General features: G+C 36.5%; 1 long non-coding RNA gene across 4 annotated transcripts in view; it reads left to right on the top strand.

The window, feature by feature from the left end:
* LOC103224359 (uncharacterized) overlaps nucleotides 1-23,111 on the top strand; it is a 65,104-nt gene extending 41,993 nt beyond the window's left edge. For 3 of the 4 annotated variants that reach the window (XR_494098.3, XR_012090016.1, XR_012090015.1), the window contains 3 exons: nucleotides 15,829-15,942; nucleotides 17,410-17,749; nucleotides 19,152-23,111. This is a non-coding gene — a long non-coding RNA (uncharacterized lncRNA). Of the gene's footprint in view, nucleotides 1-12,725; nucleotides 12,952-15,828; nucleotides 15,943-17,409; nucleotides 17,750-19,151 lie in introns of all 4 variants that reach the window. The other variant, XR_005240367.2, reaches the window with a different exon arrangement.
* The last annotated feature ends 430 nt before the right edge of the window (nucleotides 23,112-23,541 follow it).

The raw sequence follows: 23,541 nt of genomic DNA, 5'->3' as shown, positions 1-23,541 counted from the left end.
CCCAACAGCACTTGGGTTTTCCTGTTGAGAGCGGGGACTGAGACACCAGACTAGCTGGATTTCCTAGGCTGACTAAGAATCCCTAAGCCTAGCTGGGAAGGTGACTGCTTCCACCTGTAAACACGGGGCTTGCAACTTAGCCCACACCCGACCAATCAGATAGTAAAGAGAGCTCACTAAAATGCTAATTAGGCCAAAACCGGAGGTAAAGAAATAGCCAATCATCTATTGCCTGAGAGCACAGTGGGAGGGACAATGATCCGGATATAAACCTAGGCATTCAAGCCGGCAACGGCAACCCCCTTTGGTGCCCCTCCCTTTGTATGGGAGCTCTGTTTTCACTCTATTAAATGTTGCAACTGCCAGAAAAAAAAAAAAAATCCTCAAACCAAATTGTCACAATACTGGCTTTAACCAACCCATTTATGCCGAGTGTTCCATTTTTTGATTGCCACATAACAATGGAACACAACAAAAACTTTTTCTCTTCAAATTTTTGTTCCTTAAATTTTTCTAGGTAACACATATGAATTTCATGCAAAAATTCAAAAAATTGCAACCTCAGGCATAAATGGGTTACGAAGACTGATTTCTACTTTGAATTATTTTTCAAACTTAGATGGATCATTCTATAAGCATATTAATTCAATCTTGGGAAAAACTTGCCTGTTAATATGGCAGAAACCCCAGTAGTAAAAACATCTTAGAACAGCTTGACTATTTCTCAGGTTTTCCATCTTTCACGTCTCTAAAATGTTCAGTGCAAGCTTTTATAGTGAAGCAGGGCTGATATTTTTGTAAACTTATGGTATATTATTGATAATTTTCAAATAACAGAAAATCTAGTCTATTAGCTAGCATATTTTCATTTACTCAATTATTTATTCAAAAAACATTTACTTTGCATTTATTATACTCCAGAATTGTGTTAGGTCCTCAAAATACAAGGATATATAAAGGCTCTTTCCTCAAAACAGATTCATAAGTAAATAATTGCAAGATGATATGGCAAGTGCCTACTATATAGTAATTGCTCATTAGATACTTGTTCAATGGATGAATGATGGTAGGACTGAGAATGAAATTATTATCTTTGTCTGAGGAAGTCAGGGAAGGGGGAAGGAATCGCTTTTGACCATTAGCTCCATGGGAAAAGGGGGAAAGGGCATTATCTTGTTCATTCCAGCATCTAGCAGAGAATCCAGCAAATAATCAGTGTGCAGTAAAAATGTATGGAATGAATAAATGGGTGAGTGAACGAGGAGATGAGTCAGCAATGTCTGAGGGAGGAATAAAATTTGGGAGGCAGGTGCACATTGCTTGTAAAGGAAACAAAGTATACAGATGGCATAGAGATGTGGAAATGTATTATTCCTTTCCAGTAATAATTTTGGATTTTCATTTAAAGTACTCTGTCACGTATACACTAGAGACGTAATTGTTGGTACACATGCTTCTTTTTGGTGTATTTCATATGAATCTATATGCATCTAAAAATTTTCTACAACACTATTGGTATGTGTGTGTGTGTGTGTGTGTGTGTGTGTGTGTGTGTGTGTGTGCCGGATGAAATATCTATGTTTTTAGCACAGAAACTTGTGTTGTCACAACTTATTTTAAATAGCATATTTACAAACAAGAACAACTCTGAAATCAGAACACATAACATTGTCCTAATAATACAAAGATTAATTCACAGAGCACATTTGGTGGGGAAAAAATTACACATTTTACCACATAGTTAAGTGTATTATCTTGTCCATTAGTTGTGCAGTTAAACCTTTATCAAGGTATAACAAGCCCTCAAAGTGATTTCAATTGTATGACAAAAGGGATGGAATAAAATTCATTTAAAACTGGTTCACACCAGCTCTCCTGCGTGTACTATTAACTGCTAAGATCAAGTCACAAAACATTATTTTGAGGAGAAAGGGTTTAGTGAACCCTAGAAATTGGGTTTGATTTATGCCAGAAAATCTGCCTTTTCACTGCTTGAGATTTCTATGGAAGAAAGCCGCAGTCTTTTACCAAATGGTTTCTAAGGAAACCCCTTATAGCACAGCATTGGAAAACAATTTGGTTGTTAATGAGAAATGGTTCTCACGGTGGGAAAGTGTTTACTGAAAGAAAAGGCTTCTGGAGTTGGCGGTCAGTCTGTAAAAAGAGTTTACCGCTCTACAGTTACGTTTATGAAATTTCTAGATACAGCAAACATTTTTAGGTCCCATTTTCCAGTCATTCTCGCTTGTAAATATATTTTTTAAAGAAGCTAGGGCAATAGAAAAGCTCTGTCTTAAAGTTTAGATACTTGAACTTGCAAAAATATATTCAAACAAGTTGTCTTCCAGAATCTTTGCACTCCAGTGAGTTTTTCAGTCTGTTTTGGAATTGTGACATTCCAGAATTTATATGTTAGCATTGAAATATAAGTAAATTAATTTTGCATAAAATATTTCTAAAAATCCTAAAATACAGTAGGGTATTTATATATTTTTAAAACATTTTAAAAATGTATTCTGAAATGTCCCATAAGTTGTATTTATTTTACTTCTTTAATTTCTCCATAAAAATAAAATAATTAATTGCAATGAATATTTTAACTATAATCCTTTTGTAAGAATTTCAAGATTAAATTTTAATATCTAATGAAGCACTAAACCTTGTAGTTAAAAAATAAATGCTAAATATACACGAATTCTTCTAAATGTACCTATTGAAGTCAGACTCCAAAATAACTACACCTGTATTTTCCTGATAATCTTTAAGTAATGAAAGCCAAGGAAACTCATGCAATAACTTTAAATAGATTTTCATCTGTAGCATGATTCAGAAACATGAATAAATATATGACAGGAACCAAAAAAGTGACCATCAGTTCAGAGGAAAATATTTAGAAATATTTCTTGCTTTGGGATTGTTAAAAGTTTTCAAGTCTGTTTAAAAATATAATACTCAGTTGTTAAGTCACTTGAAAGCATATTGCTATATTGCTTTGCCCAAAGCTGCCATCAGTCCATCTGTCCACAAATGTGTTTTCTGCTTTAGACTTTCATACAAGGCAGAGTTGCCAAGAGTCTTGGTGTTGTCTTCAGTTGTTTTCCTCATTTGACCCCCACCTCCTTTCTCTTTCTTCTCTGGTCTTTGAACTTCCTCCACTTTGGGCAGCTGCTTTCATTTGCAACTCTGCTTTGAGCAGGGAAAAAATTCTGCCAATGAAAACAGGAAAAATAAGAAAACAAGAAGGGTTGCAAGTGTTTTGCATGTGTTGCAGCTCTCCGGCTGTCCACTTTGGGGATCTTCCACCATTGGGTAGTATACTGAGAAGGAATCTGTTGTTGGAAACTGACCCTAGGTGACCAGAGCTTATCTAAGGGACATTTTTCTTCTCATCTTAGAATCAGTAAATTTAGAAATCATTTGTGTTAAAAAGAATTGTGAAAGTGATATTTTATGTTTACTCACCCACTCCATATTCTGAGGGTGTATATTCATCATTTGGTTTGGTCAGATCTATGCTATTGTTAAGTTACAGTTTATATATATATATATAAAATATATATATATATTTTAGAGACAGGGTCTCACTGTGTTGCCCAGGCTGGTCTTGAACTCTTGGGCTCAAATGATCCTCCAGCCTCAGCCTCCCGAGTAGCTGGGACTACAGGCGCTTGCCACTGTGCCCAGCTATAGTGTTTTTGATTATGACAGTTGAGAAGGAGAGAATATGACCTTTTTTTAACTCTCCTTCATTCCCTGCAATACACACAAAAAACCTCACAGGGCAGAAACTTCCCTAACTTTCTCAGAGTAGTATATGATAGATATGCATGCACAATACATGAGAGTACTTCATAAATATTAGTTCATGAAGCTAATGAAGAAAACATCTTTTCTAAGTCAAAAAAAGAGCAAGCAAATTCTTAATAGTTGCTGTTATTATGCCAATATGCTTGATTTTTGAAGTTTTGTGAGATCTTTTTTGAGTGGCTATAAAAGGAAAGAGATGTAAGTCTTGTCTTCGTTAATAAAACATCGGGAGGACTGATTGATGGTGGTATCTGAATAATATACTCAAAATTATAATGTAGTTTCTGACTTGGCACATCTATCTTGTTTTCACTTCTTTGCTTCCTCCTTTTTCCACAGTATCCACTGCAGCACCACAGGATGGTTCCCCAGATAAGGCAATAATCTAATAAGGCAGCTGTAGATCTCTGTGTTAGAATTAAGGAAGGAGTATTTGTCATTACTTCTGTAACCCACTCTGCATCCACACTCACATACAATATATAGTGAATGAAAAAATCGCTCAAGCAAAATGTTGCCTCCCTTTGACCTTGTCTGAGTGCCATTCATTGTTATTATCAGAACTGAGCAGTAAATGGCAAGAACCACACAGAGTTGTAAACAAGTACACGTGAGAAAAAGAAATAACTGTATTTGCTGAGTCAAAATCCACGTAAAGGAGAGGATCACATTTCCCTTTCTTGGAAACACTTTTGAAAATATTTACAGTCCCAAGTTCAAGTTAAAATATTCTCATTAATTGCTCTGTGTTAGACTCTTCACTAGTAGCTGTGAATACAGAGATAATGAAGTAATCTTCCTCATGGAAGAACTCACAGACTAGACTTATGATAACCTCTCTTCTCCTTAGAATTTGAAGGACTTCAGATGGTTTCCCCTAGATTTTTGTTTTGTTGCACAGTGTTACTCGTATTCACTTAATGAATCTCTAATGAAAGGCCTATTTGGTGGTATAGTAGGAGTCCTAATGATGAATAAGTCCTAATGATGAATAATTCCTAATGATAAATAAGACATCATTAGGACTTCTACTTTATCAGTCTGTTTTACAAGTCCCACTCCACTAGACTGGGGCCTTCTGGAGGGTAGGTTCCAGAAGGCCCCAGTCTAGTGGAGGAGTGAGACTTGTAAAGTGGAAATTATAGTACAATTTTTATAGAAATGATCAAATCGTATACTTTCTGGAACTCTTGATTTCTGAGATTGATAGATCTTACCAGTCAAATGAGAATACACATAAGGTGTTGTAGCATTGTATCTGGCAGATTGAGAGGACCCAAAAGATGTTAACTGCCTCCTTTACCATTATCACCTGTACCTTTCCTATTTCACTATTCTTATGCTAGATATTGAATACAAATCTAGCCCTTCCATAGTTGACCTCTTTAAATGTCTCATTAACAAAAGTCAATCTACTTTCTAGGTGACATGAGACTCCTTATGTATCAGCCTATCATTATCACTTATGTTCTTCCACAGCTCCTGAATATCACGTGTGGTGATAAACACGAAAATGTATGAAAAATTGTATTCACTGAGAGAAAATGGAAGGCTTTTCATTCTACTTCCACATTTTCATTCCAACAGCTTTTCTCTTTTGGAAGATGAGTACTGAATCTTGCAATGAAACTTTTTAAACTTAAGGTATATTTTAGTGAGTTCCACGCTGTCTGACTGTCTGTCTGATGCCGTCATGAATATTCAATTAAGTTTTATTTTATTTATTTATTTATTTATTTATTTATTTATTTATTTATTTTTGAGACGGAGTCTCACTATGTCACCCAGGCTGGAGTGCAGTGGCATGATCTTGGCTCCCTGCAACCTCTGCCTCCCGGGTTCAAGCGATTCTCGTGCCTCAGCCTCCTGAGTAGGTGGGACTACAGGCGTGCACCACCATGCCTGGCTAATTTTTGTATTTTTAATAGAGATGGGGTTTCACCATGTTGGCTAGGCTGGTCTCAAACTCCTAACCTCAAGTGATCCACCCACCTTGGCCTCCCAAATTGCTGGGATTACAGGCATGAGCCACTGTGCCCAGCCAAATATTCAATTAACTTTTAGATCAGGGTTTCTGAACCTCAGCTCTACTGACATTTCCAGCCAGATAATTCTTTGTTGTGGGCTGTCCAGTGTGCTGTAGGATGTTTGGCAGCACCCCTGGCCTCAACCTACTAAATGACAGCACCCCTGCACAGCTCTGACATTCAAAAATGACTCTAGACATTGCCAAATATCCCTGGGGGTTAAAATCATCCCCAGTTGGGAACCACTGCTTTTGATCATCCGGCCATTGATTTTAGGCCCATAGGTTGGAGCTATGTGACTACAAGGGTGTGTGGTCTTTCTTCTGGTAGGTGTAGGACTTCAGTCTGCCATGCTCCTTCACATACTCAGTGCCTAATTTGTGCAAGGTACCAGCAAACCATGAGGAGAAACGTGGTCCATGTCTCAAAGAAACTCATAGTCTAACAATTTGTAAATTAAGTTGATTCTTCAGGTTTTGGAAATACGCTAGGTGATTCTTGGTAATGCTTTGAAGTGGTACTTTGAGCTTCTTAGGTAGCTGTGATAAATTTCCACAGTTGGATATTATTATGTGTTATCAAAATACTTCCAAAGCAGTGGCTAACCCCTATACTTTTCTTGAAATTTTTCATTGAATAGTTGATTCTTGGGTAAGGAATGGATTGAAATTTGCAGCTTTGTTTTACTGGGATATTTGCTTGTTGTTTTAATGTTTAAACCTTATCCCTCCAAATCTTTTATAAATCAACACTTGTGTTGTAGATTTGGAGGATAATAACAGCACCTGTCCTGATACATAGAGTTCTTATTGTTTAGACAGCTGTCTACACTCTGAACATCAGCTGTCTGTATTCTGATTTCAGGGGTGTGTATGTGATCTAGGTTTGAACAATAAAAATATTGAACCCCCCTTCCCTGTACCTACAATTGTTTAAGAGATGAAAACATGCAAAAGTTGGTATAAATTTCAATTCTAAAAGAGTATTTGTATAGTAAAAATCTTACAATTATGTAACTGAAGCTAACCTAAGTGTTCAGCTTACTATCAAGTATATAAAAACCTTAAAAAGCCTTTAACAATAACAAAAAAATTCCAAACACTGTAATTAAGCATTTGATTCATTTAAAATCAAGTATGGAGCAACATATAATATAGCATTTAATATCACATTTGAACTGATAAATCATTAGGACAACTTAGTTAAATAGTAATAAGAGAGTTAATCCCCAGGAGTATAGCATTTCTCTGGCATTTATCTAGTCCTTTGTATATAATAAAGTGGTTCAGCTCTTCATTCATAAAAACTGTATTAGGAATCTGAGTCATATGGTTTTCTGTGTGACAATTTAGACACTTTAGCCTTTGCATTTCAGAAACACTAGGAAAGTTTTTATTTGTTTGAAATAGATTCCAATGATCTGTTCTATTTTTTTCTGATGAAAAGGGTAAAGGGAAATTTCTCTGACTTCTAAACTAACTTGAGAGATTTCCCTATTGCCTCAGTCTATCCTCCCACCCCTAAGCTAGATAGAAAGACAGATATTTGTGTACATACTATAACATTGTTTAAATGATACTTGTATTATTGTTCTGAAATAGCCATACTTTAAATGGTTTCAGATAATTAGCTTCAGTTTTGCTAATATAATTTATGTAAGTCATATGGCTAGGTCAAACTTAGTAGAACATTTGGGAAGAAAGGTATTTAAAAATATATTTTATGATGAAAACTATCTTGATAAATTTCCTTATTTATTTTATATGATAAAAATCATTAGTTGCTCCCTAATAAAATATCACTTAACTTACATTACAATGCTGGGCATGTATTACAAGTTGCTCATTTGTAGAGCTAATTTTTGTAGCATATTAGAGCTAATTTTTGTAGCATATTTGCATGTGTGCATAAAAGATTGTGACAGAGATAAGAGACATAAGTGAAACATGTTCACTTATTCACAATATAAGAGAATATAATCTATTAATATTCAAATTAAAAACTAGATAGCAAGTCAGTAGTTCATTTAGTTGAGAAACTTAGGGGAGGATGGGGAACTAACAATAATGGTACGATTATTATCATTCCCATTTTACAGACAAGGAAAATGAAGAAGCACAGAGACGTTAAATAAAACTCTCTCAAGGTCATGCAGCTGAGAAGAGACTGGACTTGAACTTCAGTGCCAGCCCTATTAATCACTATGCTGTACTGTCTCTCAGGTTCTTATGCCTTTGTTTGAAAAACATGGTTCCCTGTGAAATTTTACATGTAGAAGAAAGCTTCATACTGTGAGAACTCTCAGGATATAATTATTTCAGACAGACACTGGGAACATAAGATGGCTTATCAATCTAAAATGGCCTTCCTGTCGTTTGGATTAAACTGAAACCATCCCTAATTCCAGGGATAGGTAGATGATCCAGGTTTGGACAATCTAAATATTGAACCACCCTGGACCTACAAGCGTTTCTGGGATGGAAACATGCAAACGTTGATCTAAATTGTTGTTCTAGGCAGCCCAATACATTTCTCTAATGCCTGGTGAGCTCTAAATGTCTCTACATGTTTGTTGCAGAATGAATGAGAATAAAAGTTTTTTCTTAGAACATATCCCTGACATTAGGTGTGGGATAAAAGTGGAAAATGCAGTTTGCCTTATAATAATACCTTTCAGAAATGACTTTTCTATAACAGCCATTCACCAGTATTCTAAAGGGCACCTGTCAAGGAGTCACTGCATTTTCAAAAGTACGTTTATTTTCACATCACTTGCCAAAGTCGATCTATTATCATCACATTATGCCCCTAGTATAGAGATGGCCGCTAAATTAGAAGTAGATATGAATTGCTGAGACCTAGAAGCTTAGTTCCCTTAGAAGCCTTTTTACCTGAGGGCAGGGAGTATAGTGAGGATCACCTGCTTTGAGTCATACTGGCTTGAGGTTGAATCGTAGCTTTGAAGTCAACTGAGGAATCGCATACTATGCACAGCATGACCAGCGGCATACTGTGCAATTCCTCAGTTGACCGAGTAATTATAATCACCCATAGGATTGTTTTGTGAGTTAAAGGAAAGCTATATATACTCGCATAAAATAAGTTGTATTATTTTACTTTCTTTTACAACTCTCAGTTGCAGGGATAAAAGGGAAGGAAAGAGGGAGGGATGGAAGGAGAGAATAATGGAAGGAGGAAGGGAATGATAAAAGAAATTGGCTCAAAAAATTAACTCGTTACTGAAATATTAAGGGTTCAAACAATATTCTCAGGACTTGGTCTCTGCATTTCTCCAGCCTATTTTTCTTAATACTTGCTTTAACTGTCAAAGAAGTTACTTCCTAATGTCATCCTTTAGCAACTCTAAACTTACACATCTTGCCAGTTTCTAATATAACATAAAAAAGAGCAACTCTCCCCAGAAATACCTATAGAAGTCTTGGCCTCACTTTGATGAGACAAATTTGCATGTTTCTATTCCTAAAACAACTGTAAATTCAGGGGGGTTCAATAGTTTGTTAGATCACATGCCTGTCCCTGGAATCGGATAGTTTCAGCTCAATCCAAAGCAGGGGGACCGAAGGCACAGGAAGCATGGTTGTCCAAAGAAAATTGTTGATAGTGTTACCAAAAGAAAGGGAATGAATATTAGATGGTAAAATCAGGAAAAAAAAATGTCCACTACACTGTCACTTAACTAAATAGCAGTTATTATTGTGTTTTGTGCCACTTACAAATTCCTATTAAACCTACTACTACATTTTAAAAAATCACTCTATTTAACAACTTTATTCAGAAAATATATTTAGATTTCCAATTTGGGATATTGCAATACATCTTCTACCTTTGCTTCAAGATTAATATAATTAGCAGGAATTCCTTAATAGGCCTATGTGAAACTCTCATTTAACTTTTATGAACCTCAGTTTTCTTCTCATTGTCTAAAGAGTTACAGTTTTCTTTACTTTTGGCCAAGGTATCTCTGCTCCCTGCAGAATATAACAGATTGTTGTCTTATAACTTTTCTCCTTTCCTCTTGTTCCAGAAGCAACAATTACTTCTTCTAGGCTAGGTTATTTTCTTTTTTTTTCCCCCTCAAACTGCTGATAACTATATACATACCACTACTTCTGGCTTCTCTTTTTTTACTTTGGCTCTAGATGGAATGATAGGGTACACATAAATGTTCACGTGGGCTCTGGCGTATACCAGGAACTGAAGTAAGGTACATGGACATCTTGAATATTGTTAACTGTGAGATGGGCAAGCCTATGCCTTTGCAAATAAAGGAGGATTGGGAAGGATTAAGGTGAGCTTTCTTGCAAATAGATGGGTCATGGTAATAAGGAATTCTGAATGCATGAACAGTGATGCTCAAAAGCAGGGGGTCTTCAAACTATACTCAAGGACCAAATCATTGCCTCTTTTTATAAGTGAAGTTTTATTAGAATACAGCTCCATCCATTCATTTAAGTGTGGTCTATGGCTGCTTTAGGACTTAAAATGCCAGAACACTTGTGACAGAAACCTTCTGGCCCCCAAAGCCTAGAATATATGCTATCTGGCTCTTTAAAGAAGTTTGCCAACACCTGCTCCATTGTAAGGAAAATATTAGTCGGGTTCTAACAGAATTGCTTGTTGAACTAGGGTTTAAAACACATGGTAGAGACTCCACTGTTATAACCAGAGAGAAGACTGCCAAGAATTAGGATAACTTGTTCTCAGGCAAAAGGGCTACGTAAAAGGCAGAATCTTAGTTCCGCAGGGCTAGTGCAGGAGGTGAGGAGGCAGGGGTTACAGTGGTGTCCGTGGGTCATTGTTCATGCAATGGATACTCAGTCTGATTGAGGGATACATGCGAGGCTAGAATTTGTGCTGAGTCACCAGATTTAAGATCTGAGAAAAATGACGTACATTTCTTCACTTCAAAGACGTGGGGGCCATTAATCCAGATTTTCCTCTTGTTGAACTAACTCAGGAATGGAAAACAACCTTGGTGAGGAAATGGGACACTGAATAGGGATACTTCCTACCAGCCCAAGACTAGGGTTAGGGAAGGACTCACTTATTGGTAAGAAAGGATTTTTGCCTCTGCAGACCTTTACTTAGACCTGTACTTAAATGAGGTAAAAAGTGAGAAAGCAATATTTCTGAAGTGCCTACAAACCTGAGGAGTCTTTCTCCATTTGTATGTTACTCAAGATCTCAAAATGCCACAACTCTTTAAAAGGGCTCCTTCTCTCCTTTGTATCGGTGACTTGCAACATGCTATTTGAATCTTTCAGTAGGCTGATCTGTTTGGCTAATGCTATAACCCAAATTAATTGTTCTTTCCTCCATGTTTTTATCTTATCACAGTAGTCAGCATATCTTGCCTTGTATTATACTTACATGTGTACATGTAGTCTTCTCCCAGACTAGCCATTACTTGAGAGTGAAATTTTAGCCTTACCCATCTAAATATCCCCTGAGTGCTTGTCTAGTGAATGCCTAATTGTAATGCCTATTGACTTAAATGGAATTTAATTAAATGGGGTTTGTTTTATTCTGCTAAGACTGTAGTAGATGTAGGCACAAGTCTGATTCTTTTCTTATAACCACCATTTTCCCCTGTTATGGATATATCAAATTACCACCCTTCACATCTCCTCCAGATTAATTTGTCTTGAATGAGCCCCTACTTGACCACAGCTGATTAAATTCCCCCAAGGGAACTCAGCCACATAGGTTTTGTTTGTTTCTTTTTTGGTTGCAAAAAGCAGAAAGGTGCATATGCAACAGAGACCATCTTAAATACGAGAATTGTTAGAGTAGCTCACAGAATCGAAGGTATCACTGAACAAGCGAGCTTCAGGAGGCTGGAAACCAGGACAATTCTGAGGACTCGAGCATTGAGAACTCAAGAACTCTTTGACCCAGAGCACCCCAAGGCACCTCCACTTAAGACTCAAATTCTAAGGATCTGTGTAAGCCAACTGGATTCAATAATGTAACTCTGTGCTCAGGAAACAGGTGGTTCCTTTTTGTTTTTTGTTTTTTTTTAAATCAGAAATTGGAGTTAAGAGGATGCAGGGAGAGTGGTAGACAAACGGAAACGAGTGTTACCATAGCAATCTATTAGAGGGCAAACTAAGCCACCAGGAGTCTCTCAAGAATGTAAATTTAGAGGCCAAACAAACAAATGTTATGAGTGACTTTTGGCTTAAATATCATGTAGACTAAGACTGGAGGCGCAGTGGAGAAGCAGGGAAAACTGAGAGCTGAAAGAAGCAAAATGAAGGATAAGACTGAGCATCCCCTAAGATGGACAAGGTGGCTTCATTTCCTAATGGTTTCTCCTCTTCTTTTCCTTGAACCTACCAATGTGTGGTTATTTTCCTTGCAATATTGTGTTGTAAGATATCCTTCCAATTTATAAACAGAAAGGATAGTAATTCCTTCATGTTAGAATATTTAGCTATAGAATAATAGGAATCAAAATTATCTTAGATATCAAAGAGTACAGAACATCAAAGATAATCTGAGGCAACAAGACACAAATCCCACTTGTCAATTCTGCCATTTGGTGATCATGATGGTAGTGATTTGAGATATGTCTAGCTAAGTACCAATCACTATTTTAAGCATTTACATGTATTGTTCTCTCAAAAGCTCTGAGAGATAGGTAGGATTATTAGCCTCATTTTACACATAAGAGAGCTAAAGTATAGAAATAAAAAGTAATGGAGCCAGGATTCAAATTTCCCAATTCAACATCGAAGCCTAAATTCTTGAAAGTGCAGGTCTCTTCACAGACTTCAGAAATTCTGCAGCATACAAGAAATCTTAAGTTTTAGGGTGGTTCAAAACCTTTTAAATCCCTTTGAGTCAAAAATTTCTCTTTTTTTCCAGATCCTATTCAAATGTCAGTGTTACTATTTAGCCTTGGATATCTCCGTTAAAGGCAACTTCTTTCTGGACCAAGAAATAAAGCTTTACATCAGCAGCTTCCATAACAGCAATAATATGAATGACCATTTACTGAGCAATTGCAATGCACCAGGATTATGGTTTATGAGCACTTTATGTTTATTATCTCACAACTCACTGAGTTAGATACTCTTCGCAACCCAGTGAGGTAAATACTATTACTTCCACAGTATATATTATTATATAATAAAATGCTTAGAATATACACACAGTAACTAAACAATACTTATAAAATATGGCTCTAGATATGTTTGATAAATATTTGCCGAATGAAAACATGAAGGACTCAATTAGCAATATCTCTCTGCAACCTTTAGCCCTTGAGAAGCATGTAGAAAAGAGGAGCTGTCTTCTCTTTTAGCAAAACTTCTGTCAGAGATGGTTTCCCCTGACTTAGACAGTTGTGTTTTTTTCCCTACAGAATGATTCAGTCTCAGAATTATTCTTTAATCCTCAATATTTCCATTAAGAAGAGCTTCTATGAAGTGCTTCAAAAGTACCCAATGTAAAGGAGTAATAATGACTCCCTGCTGGTGAGCGAAGTGTGGAGGACACAGGTCCCTTATCCATCCACTGGATGCTGCCCTGTTTGGCCTGAGCCAGTGTGGGCAGAAATACAGATGCCAAGAACCTGTCTTGCTTCTATTTTCACTGGGTTACTATATCTCCTTTGTAGTTCAACCTGCAAATTACTTTGAGAAGAAGAGCTACACCTCTGGACCAATGTAGTAATATATTTGTATTCCTTGCCAAAGTAGGAAAAAAAATACAGAATCTTTCAAAATTGAACTCGAGGGCAACTAATTTAAATTCCTTTCCTTTCATGTTGAAAATCTTTTGACTGGGTTATTCTGAAGCCATAGCATTAGGTTACAGTTTACTTCTCTGTTACTTTACCATCTTTAAATTTGGCACCTTCAGAAGGTTGTTCTGTGCGTTTTAAAAAAAAAAAAAAAGGAACTACAGTTGGATATTGTATTGTTGATGACCATTATTGGATTTTGGATTCTTTTGTGTGTTTGGGTCTCGGTTTTTTTGGTGGTTGTTTGTTTTCTAGAGACGGGGGTCTCACTATGTTGTCCAGACTAGATTCGAGCCCCTGAGCTCAAGGGATTCTCCAGCCCCAGCCTCCTGAGTAGCTGGGACTTCAGGCACCTGTCACCACGCCCAGGGACAGTTACTTGATTCTTAATAGTCCAGTCATAATGAGACAGGATACTGCATAAGCCAAAGACCACACAAAGTATCAATGTTAAGTGTCAAGAGGGTGTGGAGGAAGTGGGTTACAACCACTTTGTCTCCCAACTGTTGTATGTTTTGCCTTTAAGTTTTTTTTTTTTTAAGTACATTAAACTGTAGTGTATTCAGATGTGGCTGAAACAACGACAAAACATTAGTTTTCTTTAAATATGCATGACTTTTAAGCTTTTTCCCTTTCCCAGTGACTTGCTTCTCCACTAAGCTCTTTTTTTCTCTTTTTTTTTTTTTTTCTCAAATATTATTGTTTCATGTCACTGTGACAGGTTTAGTCTACTGGAAATTCCTATGTTCTCTGTAATTTAGGTTTTAAGCAACATATGATTTATCTTGTTATTTAAAAAAAAACTATCTGTCTTTTTTAGTATTAGTATTTATTATTTTTATTATTAGTATTTAGTAATAGTATTTATCTGACTCTGACATCCTTAATATTCTTCTATAGAAATTGTGATGAAAGAACAGATAAGCCTAAGTAAATCTAGCGTGTGGAGCTCCTTTAAAATGTGAAGATTGTCAACTGGTTAAAAGTAAAACTTGGTTTTGTCCTAAATATCCTTGCTGGGCCTATTATGCATTTAAAAAGGGGCCACAGCCCATTTGCAAGGCTTCTGAATGAACTCCATTCATTCTGTACTTGGAAATGTCTCTTCAGCCACAAAAAGAAACAATAGTTATAACCTAATTTCTTTGGCGCCAATATCAGCAGAAGAAGAGCCAAGAGACCATTATGAAAACTCTAGTAAGTTCTCTTGGTGATTATATAATTCTGTATTCATTGATCATATTTCTGTATTTAAATAAGTACATTTTAAAAAACGTTATAAAGTGGATCGGTAATGCTGTAATATCACATTTCATGTATTATGCAACGTTTTTTAAATGGAGTACTCTAAAGTAATTTGCTTCTTACGGTTACCAACGTTTAAAAAATACCCTAGCATGCACTCCGAGATTTTAAGAGGAAAGCCTTTGTGCTTTTCATTACTGTATTTTGAAACCTGAGAGTGCAAAACCAATTTTCTTAGGTAAACCCCTTAGTCAGTTTCCACATTTACCTGTAAAAGTCAGTGGAGGGCATACATCTGGAAGTAGTAGTGGTGGTACACAATGTGTGTTAATATGATTTCCAAGGGGTATCTAGAGTGAACTTTCTTAAGCACAGATCTGATCTGAGCATGCCGCTCCTTTCTTAAAACCTTTCGTTGATTTTCCATTTCCCTAGAAGGAAAGCCCACTGGAGCATGGGCCTTGCAAAGTGCTCTTTCTGGCTTCTGCCTACCTGCCTTTGCAGCTTCACCCCTACCATCTTCCCTGAATGAACTTTTGTCAGTGGCCTCGCTCTTTCTTCCTATGGGATGTTGTTTCTGCATGTTCTTGCAGGGAATTCTCTTTCTCCCAACCCTGTTTCATTCCTTTAATCTGTACAACTCTTTCTTATCCTGAAGTCTTTACCTTAAGGTTGCCTTTTCAGGAAGACTTTTAATTATATTAACTAATTAGTTAATAAATAGTCTGATGTATTTGGAGCTGAGTTTCTATGGGGATTAGTTGCTGGAGGGTAGTTTAGAGCCAGATTGTGAAGGACTTTCTAAACTGTGCTTTCAAGGTTTTGAACAGGAAAATGATGTAGGCTCTCTGTTTTTTAAAAGTTTGGAGGATGGCTTGTGTCTTAAAAGAATATGTAACATAACCATTTAATTTGTGAGTAGTGGACTAAGGAAACACCACTGTAACCGTTTTCTCTCTGCGATAATCCCATCTTCAGCCTCTCAAGCACTGTGAACAACCACTTTCTCTGGCTGTCTTCTTGGAGCCCCTGCTAATTCATTATTGAAAAATACCTGCGGCCTGCATTTGGCCTTATGTTGTCATTTACTTGGTAAGTAATGCTAAATATAATATTAACTAAAATTAAAAGACCATTAAATTATTGGATAGTGTCTACTATAGTGGTTAAGAGCACAGGCTCTGGAGAGATCTGATTTAAAATTTGCTTTGCTCTGCCACTTGCTAGCAATATAGATGTGGACAGGCTATTTAGATAATTTTCTTAGCAAAATAAACTTGAACTGAAGGGTAAGAGATTGAGGCAAGGAAGGTAGACCCTAAAGCAGTTTGCCAAGTACAAAATCTCTTGGAATTTGAGTGTTATCTAAAAATCCATGTGAATCTCGTATTCTTTTCCACAATACATTTCTGTTTGTTTTAATATAAAAATACTTTTAAGTTGGAGGAGGGGGTTAAGTGGGTTGGTGATTACTGCCTCAAATTTTCTGTACAATTATTTCTCCAGGAAAACACACATTGCTTATTCATGGCTTGAAGCAGTATTTTCTTTTAGACATACTTTTATATTACACAAGCATGTGAACAGACTAAGGAAATTACCAGAAATGTAAATATAATATCTCATTAGAGCAGAAATTCTGCATTGATCTTCAGCCACAGATTTACAGTGTTTACCCCAATATTACTATATTCTAGCTAAAATGTTAAAAATCTAGCACAACAGTGTTACAAAATAAACTGATTATTTCCTTCCCTTCACCATGTATACATCTAGATTATTCCATTCTTTCTAGTTACTCTTACAGGAACCTCAAGAGGCATGCTGGTTTATCTCTTTTCCTGCCTCCCCCCAAATATTTTAGTTAAATATTTTATTGTTTATACAATCCATCCTAAACATGTAATTCTTTGTATCACTTCTTTTCTGTTTATTTCATGCAGTCAGCAGTCCATTTTAGGCTTTTGCCATTTTTTTCTTGCCTGTAGTATCACTGTGAGTTCAAGAATGAGTTTTCTATATACATTCTCTTTCCTCTTTTGTTTGAGCTGTGAACTGTATTCTTTCATTGTCTCTGCATCAGCTACAAAATTAAGTATTGATTTCCAAAACAGGCCTGCCTTCCCCATGTTATGCTTACCTTCATTTCCAGCCCAAAATATTCCTTTACTCTCCTTAATGGTCCATCCTTTACAGCCAAAATGAACCTTCCACTCTTCCCTGAGCATCCACCGACTCGCTTGTCTCCAGGCCTCAGCACCAATTATTCCCACTGCTTGTCACTACTGTGTACATTGCCCAAAGCCTGTCGCACAGGCCTCCTTCTCCTCCATAAATCCTTCCTTGATCATCCCAGCTGAATGTGTGGGGTCTCCCTCTCCTTTCATTGTTTCATTTATGGCACAGATGTTTATCAAATGCCTGGTGTACATCAAGCGATAAACCAGTGCTAAGGATTGAGTAATAACTAGGGCAGAATTATTACCCACTCTAATGGAGGTTATAATCCAACACAAAAGTGGTGTTGATAACTAATTTCAAGTTTCATGTGTTTTCCAGGGTCTGGCAGGGTGTTTAGAAGGCTACACCTTAGGCTGGGGGTCAAGAATGTCTTCCCTGATGTGAGGTTTACACAGAGATCTGAAGAATGAAGAGTCCAGCTAAGTGAAGTGGGAGCGGATTAAGGGAATGCAAGGACATGAAAGAGTGTCCTAGGCAGAAGGAACAACATATGCAAAGGCCCTGAGGTGGGAGTGAAGAAGGAACATTTGAAGAACTGAGAGAAGGTCACTGTGGAAAGCCAGATGCTGTGTGATATGAATAATGCAACAGGGGAAATTGAGATATTAGCAAAAGAGGGATTGATGACCCATGGGCTTGAAGATGTACTGGAACTAAAGTAAGGAGCGAGGATAAATTAAAAGAGGGAGAAACTGGAGAAACAGAGTGCTTGGAGACCGTGATGAATTTGAGAAAAGGATGGTGATAGAGTTGACCTAGCCAGCTAGAAGGGTAGTGCTTTTTAGTCAGTGAGCCCTCCATCCCATTTCTCATTAAATCTTGTAATGCTTTCTCACTTCCTATATTCTGTCATATTTTATAGTTGTTTATATAATTATCTTATTTTTATACCAATTATAGTTTCCCTGGGTGCTTATTATGGGTTAACAATTATATTATTATTAATAATATGGGTAAATGTTCACAAAGAAAGAAGTCTTTGTTGCTATTCTTATTTCTTTAATCTTTGATCAGGGGTTTTTATTTATGAATTCATCTTATATATCACTTGACAGACACTGAATGCTGAATGCCACAGAGTACATGACACTTTAGCAGCATAAAGAAAGGCACCAAAACCAAACAGCAAACTACATGCTACAAAACAACAATTTTTGGAATTAATGAATGAGGCTAATTTTCTGGAGTCCTCTCTCTCTTTCAAAATATAGCAAGTGTTAGTATGGCCGGGCATGGTGGCTCATGCCAGTAATCCCAGCACTTTGGGAGGCCGAGGCCGGCAGATCACCTGAGGTCAAGAGTTTGAGACCAGCCTGGCTAACCTGGGGAAACCCTGTCTCCACTAAAAATATAAAAATTAGCTGGGCATCGTGGCACGTGCCTGTAATCCCAGCAACTCAGGAGGCTGAGGCAGGAAAATCACTTGAGCCTGGGAGGCAGAGGTTGCAGTGAGCTGAGATTGCAACACTGCACTCCAACCTGGGCAACAGAGTGAGACTCAAAAAAAAATGTAGGAAGTGTTAGTATGTCTAGGTCTATTCACAGGTTTGGAAGGAGAATGGGGATAGAAGACAGAGCAGAAAATTAGTGGTAGGATTCAGTAGATCAGATCTCTTAGCTTCTTAGTACCTTTGATATTTAGTCCAGTTACTGAATTGCTCTTCAATTCTCCACTTAGAACTTCTTTTCATTCCAGTGGGATTGCTTCACACTTATGAGAATTAAGGTACTTATACAAAGCCATTTTCAGAAAGGAATCACTAATATTATTAATAAACACATATTTGTTTTTCTGTTACATTGAGTTCATTGAATCTCATTTGTATTTTCTTCATATGTTACCTTATACAGATATAGGCCGGATGTCCCTGTTTTTTCAGCTGGCTGTTAGATAAATTCACCATACATTCACTTTCAACCTTGTGTGTAAAAATAAAATTAGTTACATGAAGTAGTCATCCACATGACATAAGATACCTAATTTTAATAGGAAATAATATTAAAAGTGTAACTCTTAGAAAATGTTAGTGATCATCATCTTCTTCTATTTTTTCTCCTAGGTACTTCCTAAGGGTGGCTACTCCAATGTAGCTGTAGTATATGTACTGAAGGAAGATCCTCTCATACTGCCACAGCCAACAGATAAAGTTGTGAATCTTTTTTGGGAGAAGCCGTTAAGGACAGGTCTGTGAAATGGAAGAATCTCTGGATCACTACAAAGTCTGGCTCAGTGACTATGGCTTTGCAAACACTAAACATTCCTATCTCAAGTCCTGTAGATGACTTGAAGTAGCATACACAAGCATGCCTTATAAACATCTTCAGTCTTTATCAACTCTTTGGAGATTCAGCCATTCTTTTTTGTACTTTAGGGAATTAAATAATTTTATAATGTGGTATAAATCTGAGCATGGCAGATGGTAGAAGAAATTTTGTCATATATTTTTAAAGAAATAAAAATGTATTATGTTTTAAAATTCCTTTAGCTGTTTTTCTTACAAAGCTCCCAACAACGTAGTTACCAAGTAAATTATCTCAGATGTGATTTTTCAGTCCTTGCTAATCTGTTTATAAAATCTTTTGCTATTTTGTAATTTTATCATTTATGTCTGTCCTTAAGTGTTCATTTGTTTTTATGTCTCTGTATGTCATGTTTATTTGAGCTGTTAGTGTAAAGTAAAACAAGAACTCCCTGCATCTTATAGCATAAAAAGCAATGTTTTTCACATTCTTACCCTAATAGAAACCCGCATTCACAGAGTGATGGCTAATGCTCTACCTTTCTGCAATTCCTAGTCATAGAACTGTCCAAGTCTCACATGACCTGCCTCTTGAAGAAGAAATATACCACGAGTTACTTCCTAGCTATACAGGTTAAGAAACTCAAATGACCCACTAACTAAATGTTGTTTCTTAACAAAAACACTATGGTCTATCATCATAACAATGTCAACTTCTCACATCATCATTTTGAATCAACAACATGCCATCATATCAAAGAGAACTTATCATGTTAGCATATTGAATATAGAATTACAGTACAGCTATTTCCAAGACCTAAATGAGTGTCGTATATAAGAAGAGCAGTGGTTTAGAAATAAGGCGATCTGACATGCTTATCTCAGTTCTGCTATGGGTATTTAAGGCTAATTATTTAAATTCTCTGGGCTTTACTTAAAAAGGGAAAAGAAGTAGAGGCATGCCCATTCCTTTTAAGAATATGACCCAGAATTTCCATGCATCATTTCTGCTCATGTACCTTTGGCCAGAGCGTAATCAGTTTGTCCCAGGTAGTAGGAAAGGAGGCTGGAATATGTGGCCTTTAGCTGAAACTTCGAAGATTCTAAAGGAATTGGACTATTGAAAGACAAGTAACGGTCTTTGCCATTGCTTTCTTATCAAGAAAGCAAATGCTCTCTCAGACCCTCCTCCCCTGCCCCACTGAGTGATTCCATCAGATGAATCACTATCTATGGCAGCATACCATTATGAAAACTGTGCAGCAGATTTCTGCTTAGGCCATAATTGAGCATATAGTTACCCCTAGATTTAAGGAAGCTGGGGAAGCAGGAAACAGAATTGACATGATTGGCTTTGACCAAAGTTTCACAAACTTTCTTGGTTCACAGCTCCCTTGGGTTCTTAATAGTTTTTTTCATGGTACTAAAAAAATACATAAAAGCTTCATTTACAATTTAATAACCATTTGAACTACGATACATAAGTTGAAAGAAAAGTAATACCTTGGTCATTCTTAGATAACCACAGTTACTACTGGGTTATATATACCTGTGGGGCACTCTACAACTTCTCAAACCTTGGACTCAGATAGGATGGTGCCACCCTTATGTCTTGCCAGGCAGTGCTTGCTTTTTATCACAGCAACTCCTGAAAACCCAGCTTTGCAGTGACATAATATTCTAAAGAAATGTAGCATGGTCTAACATGGAAACTGTGAATCACCCCAAGCTAAAAGCTAATAGTGGGCATGCTGTCTGGCAGAGGTTGAGTCCCTATTTCCCTTGAAAATTTGAATATATTATAGCCTCACCAGTGAGTTTACTTTAACACCTTTGAGGGCTGGGCACACAGTTTGGGAACCATGGGTTTAGACTAATCATCGTTTATTTTCTGGGCTGGACATATTGCTCCCTAGACAAGAATTAGTCTTTTAGGGGGGAAGAAAGAAGAATGGAAACTATTTAGGAAACTAACTATTTCAGCCCCCCTGTATTCCACTTAAACTACATGATCTTTAAGAAGAGAGACTTATGTCTGTTTTTACACACTGTTTTCTGTGTGGCATAGTTCTGGGTACTTAGAAGGAACATAGAGGCTGGGTACAGTGGCTCAAGCCTGTAATCCCATCACTTTGGGAGGCTGAGGCAGGCAGATCCCTTGAGATCAGGAGTTCAAGACCAGCCTGGCCAACATTGCAAAATACCATCTCTACTAAAAAATACAAAAATTAGTCAGGTGTGATGGTGCACGCCTGTAGTCCCAGCTACTTGGGAGGCTGAGGCAGGATAATTACTTGAACCTGGGAGGCGGAGGTTGCAGTGAGCTGAGATTGTGTCACTGCACTTCAGCCTGGGTGACAGAGCGAGAGCGAGACTCTGTCTCAAAAAAGGAAAAAAAAAAAGAACATACACATTTATTAAATGATTATGAAATGATTATATGATCAATGAAATATGATTAATAGTATTAACCAACCATAAAATGCCAGCTCATAGGAAATTTGTTGCCTATACAACAGGCTTCTGTGTACATTCAAGGACCTGGACTATGCCTTCCTAGTTTCATACCACCAGTGCCCAATAATTATTTGGTATATTGTAGGTGAGAGAAAAATGTTGATCAAATGAATGGGTGAATGTCTCAGTGAGAGCTAGTTCTGTCCCAAACACCATTACAAAGGAGTTTCGTTACATGCTAATAAAAATGCTTATTAGTGGACTCTTAATGTAAATCCTCATGTTGACTGCCAAGAAAGAAAAATAACCACTTTCTCTTATCACTATGGATCTAAGGCTTTTTTTGTTACCACAGTCACCACGAGAAAAACTGACAAAAGGAGAAAAGCAGAACTATTCTGAGGTATAAGATGAAGTTTTCTTAAAATGGTTTATATTGTCAGCAGCTAAACTGTTTCACTATTCAGGATTATTACATAAAGCCCAGAAAGTGACTATTTTCAAAAGAGCTACCAAACTTTATAAGTATAAAGATATAATCAAACTTTATAAGTATGATTACTATATCATTTGAGCAAAATGTATCTTTCTCCTTTTTCTTGTTCCATAGCCCAAATTGGTTTTTGTCTATTTTCATGGTTTTGCCATTCTAGCTCATTCTGTTTTCTTGGGAAGCCATGCAAGCTCTTTGGTTTCCATGATTGTAAAGTGTATGGCTCTGTGACAACTCCATAGAAGAATGCATATGTGCTAGTGCATTAGATTTGTCTAGATCTAAAAATTATCTATGGTTAGTTGATTGTTTTCAGTAATATATTTAGAAAACTATTTGTGTGTCTGTCTCTATTGCTAAATCAAAGGTATTTTGAAGGCAGGGACTACGCCCTTTTTGTTTTTGAATCTCCAGAGCATTGCATCTGAACTCTGGGTACAGAGTAGGTGCCCAATTCATATTTGTCGAGTTAATAAACGCTTTCTTCGCAAAATTTTCCCAATAGCACAGTACAGAGTTTGTTCACAATAAATACTGAGTGTATTTTTATTTTGTGAGAGCCTAAATCATTTTTAATTCTTTCAATGTTCCTGAAAACTAAGAGACAGGATTTATTCTTCCTCTTTTCTAAATGGAAAAATATAATTATCCTTAATGATGGATATCAAATATTGAATTTGTACTATACAAGAAATAATTTATTGACTTAAAATGTTTTAAAGCGTTCTTTCTTTTTTTGAAGAATATTATATTTCTTTGTTAATGTATTTCTTTTTTACCAGTTTAATAAAAGCTTTTGCTGGGCATTTCTACATGTTCAGGGGCCAGACTAATGTTGCAGTTGTATGTTCCTATAGTTTATTTCAAAAATGCATTTTTATTTATTTTTTGAGCATGAAAGTAATATATGCTCAGTGTAAACAATTAAGTCATTATAAATATATTTAACAGGAATACCAGAGATAACTTCTGTTAATAATTCAATGTATTACTACAATTTTTTCTATGAATTTAATATAATAATATTGTTGGAAATTTTGATACAATTATTTAAGTGAAATTTAATCATACTGCACATACTATTTTGGAGTTTTTTTAATAGTGTATTTAAACTTTTAAGTGCAAAAGATTTTCAAGACTAGCAAATATAAGTCTACTTTATTCTGTGTAATTGCTAGAGCCTACATTCAGATGTTTGCAGGACCCGATCCTCCTACTTTAAATTACTTACAAATTTAAATTTGTAATTAAATTGCTTAT

This window comes from Chlorocebus sabaeus, chromosome 20, assembly GCF_047675955.1.
Source record: "Chlorocebus sabaeus isolate Y175 chromosome 20, mChlSab1.0.hap1, whole genome shotgun sequence".
Lineage (NCBI taxonomy): Eukaryota > Metazoa > Chordata > Mammalia > Primates > Cercopithecidae > Chlorocebus > Chlorocebus sabaeus.
The sequence above is the reverse complement of the archived record's forward strand: the minus strand, read 5'-3'. Positions and strand labels throughout refer to the sequence as shown.